This window comes from Branchiostoma belcheri, unplaced genomic scaffold, assembly GCF_001625305.1.
Source record: "Branchiostoma belcheri isolate BF01 breed outbred unplaced genomic scaffold, Haploidv18h27 scaffold364, whole genome shotgun sequence".
Taxonomy (NCBI): domain Eukaryota; kingdom Metazoa; phylum Chordata; class Leptocardii; order Amphioxiformes; family Branchiostomatidae; genus Branchiostoma; species Branchiostoma belcheri.
In genome coordinates this window covers 95411-99191 of record NW_017803981.1, presented here as the reverse complement: position 1 = coordinate 99191, position 3781 = coordinate 95411, and positions in this window count along the sequence as shown.

Sequence of the window (3781 nt, the reverse complement as noted above, 5' to 3'; positions counted from 1 at the left end):
AGTATCCGAGAAACTCCGACGGATCTTCCAAAACTTCAACATAGCCACTAACTTCAAACCTCACTCAACCCTCAGACAAAGACTGGTACACCCTAAGGACCGACCTCACAAAGGTACCAAGGCGAATGTTATTTACAGACTCAAATGTGAGGAGCCCAATTGTAACAACACCTACATCGGAGAGACAAGTCGACCGCTCAAAGTAAGTTTGTTGGGACCTCCTTGGGCTGCATCCCTTTCCAGGCTCCAGACTTCCCTGTCCCACTCATATCTGTCCACCATTTGGTCGTCTTGAAACACCACATGAAGTTAAATGGTTAATCTGTGATCCGGAAAATTGTGTGGAAATACGTAGTGATCATTGGACGTACTTGGCACTCAACGATTGAGCAAGCAAACTAGCTAGCTAGCAAACAATGACATTTACATATTAGACCGACAGTCAACCTTTGCGTAATCATGGTCTTCGCTTACCCAGATGGACATCACTTTCTCCAGTAGCGTGTTGATGCGCTCGTTCTTTGAGGACGTGTTTCCACCATAACTCCAGCGGATTTCACCACGCTGAAAACGTAAGAAATTAACGGGAAAACGGAAGAAAACGGGTACTCGAGTCGAAACAGTTGCTCCTCGATCGCTGATCCGGCTCCTGTAAAACAAATAGATGTTCAGACGTTTCGCAATGGGGTCATGGTGATTTTAACATTCTCAATGTCCGTCGTACGATCGTAACCTAAGGATATTCTTGGCGCATGCATATGTGTCCTGCAAAATTCAGCTGTCCTACTACGAAAAAAGGATGTCTTGGATCCTCGTCAGCGGTTAGTTCTGTCAGGGTCTACTTTAATCATGACCATTCATATTCCTCATACAACTATATAAATTATTTATTATATGGTCCATCTTAGTACATGTTAGTATATACTAGTATGTATGCAATAGATGTAGCAAGACTTGTATCACTTTTTACCTCCATGAAAAATGGAGGTATTGTTTGTGGTGCGTCTGTGTGTCTGTGGATGACCTTGGTACTGCAGCAGAACTTTTGTACTTTGAGGGAAAACAGATGTGCCGATTTAATGCAAAACACGTGGTCAGGCAGCGCGCCAACTCGGGCTTAATTGATGAGGTCCCTCTGGAATAGCCTACATGTACTGAGTTGACAGCCTGACCTATTTCAGGACAAAAACCTGTGTTATTTTGTTCTGTACTGTAGTGTAGTGTACTGTGTAAACGCATTTACAAAAACTTATATATTTCATGGAGGTTTGAGATCTCCGAAGTCTTGCTGTACATAGAACTCGTCATGCACCTTGACCTGTATTTAGCTAGTAAGGGCATAAATGTACAATAAATGTCTTTCATTCATTCATTAAAAATAAGAAAGCAAAACAAGCATTTAACCCTATCTAGACCTAGAACCGCCAAACCTGGTGACTTGTTGTTGGCAACAAATCTGTATCAGTGGAATAAGATTATGATTTTTCTTGTTGCCATGGCAACGGGTTTCTGACAGGCATTTTTTGCCAAATTTAATAATTTCCATTTAAAAAACAGAATTTTATGGGTTTCATGTCAAGTTACACATTGTTTCTAATATCAATAACATCACATATAATTATATGTAAATCTTATCATTAAAAATGCATAATTTATGCTAATTTGATGACGTCATTGGCCAAAATCCAAGATGGCGGATCATATCATTAGATCAGCTAAATACAGCTTATTTTCCTTAAAATTTCATCAATACTCCCATTTTTTTTACAAAAAAGGTTCATATGAACGTCTTTAGTCTGTTTACAATGTATTTTAGGCTTTATCCTAAACAAAAACTATTTTTCAAAATTCAAGATTGATGATCCAAGATGGCGGACAGGTAATATATGCATGACGTAATTCTATGACGTCATCGGTGTTGCTATGGGCAACATAAGACAGTACATCCTAATATTCTGTCATAAACACTTTTGGTAAAGTTATGTCGTATACTGTTTAGTTTTCAGGGAATAACCTATCTAGACGGTTTTGGCCAATAAAATCACATTAATGACGTAATAATGACGTCATATTACGTCACAACGACATAAAAATTGTACGTATGATAAATTTTTACTAGTACATCATCCTCTGAAAATTTGGTGGTCCTACGATATACCGTCCTCGAGTTCTGAGGGGGGGGCCGAATGACGCCCCCCCCCCCCGTCCCACCAAGCCCAAAAAAGCCCGGTCTAGATAGGGTTAACTTTTTGGTTAGTGGTGTGTGAAGACCAGTGGATCTGTAGCAATCTCCAATAACCTGGATCTGTAGCAATCTCCAATAACTTGTCAAATATATGACAATAGGATAATCAATTACTATTTGCAATATTTACATGTCTTGACAACAGAGAAAACAAGATATCGGAACAAAAATCATCCAAATGTATGTTGATATATGTATGTTATTGTGTATAACAGCAAGACCAGCAAAGGTGCTAAAACCTATTTTCTAAAAAATGCTGATGTTTTCTAAGTAGCACGGCGAGACTCCTGAGGACCTGGCGGCAAGTACAGACGTTTCATACGGGTGTGATGATAAAGATCGCGTCCTTGAGGGAAGGAAGAAGATTCTCGAGCTTTTTGCAGCAGAAAAGACGGTAGCCCGGTAGGTTAAAAAACTGGTTTCTTATTATTTTCTTCACATTTATATATGTATAGGATTGGGCAAAAACTATAACACTTATCAAAGCCCTCTCCACACATACAGATGGAAATAACATCAGCCAGAACGTTTTTGAAAAACGAGGCACAAATCAAAGGCAAAAAGAGAAAACACAGAAGTACAAGACGCGCTGGTGAGCAAATCATAACACATCATTCAGTAAAACGACCAGTCTGCAAAATGTATGGCAGAATTCCGTGTTCAGTTACATGTTACATCCCTTATAGACGCAAAGTGGGCCCAGAAGGAGGTGAACTACAAACCACTTCTTGTACCGTCACTGTACCACGTGGGGCCGTTACCATGGAAACAGAAATCACCTGTCAGGTCATCGACCCCAATGACGTCACCCTCCCCCTGAAGGACGGAGAGATGTTAGTGAGTGACATCATAGAGTTCGGACCGCACGGGACAACCTTCCGCAAACCTGTCACTGTGCAGATACAGTACAGCAGTGCGTCGTTAGGTGGCGCTACGAAAGCTGTCGTGTGGGTCACTGAGGACAGGTCCCAATGGAAGGAACTTAAAAGAACTACTGAAGAAGTACGTAGATAAATAGAATATTCTTTGAGAGCGGTGAACATTACATACCAAATCCTGTAGTAAAGAAATAGGCTTTATAATTCGCCGATACCATGGAGGTAAAAAACAGACTCCTTGCCGATACATAGACAAACATAAGTGTTTGCCATTGGAAAAAACTACTAATACCTGATCTGGGTCTACCTTTTCAACAACTACTGTGTTTCCTTTCAGAGCAAAGGCAAGCCCTTCCGTATCAGTGGACCACTTCTCCATCTTTGCAGTCATCAGTCAACCTAAACAGGACAGGTTTACTGTGCCTTCAGAGGTGCACACTATGACGTCAACAACGCAGTCTGCGGTACAAATCAGCTTCCCGGAACAGGCTGTGAACACACCAACGCAAGTCAAACTAGCGGTACGAAGATGAATATTGGTTACGTATCTATAGCTAGAGAAGATGATGCAAATATCACTGAAATACAACAGGCCCAATGAATACTCGTCTCTCTCTCTCTCTTCCTCTCTCTTTCTCTCTCTCTCTCTGTACTATAT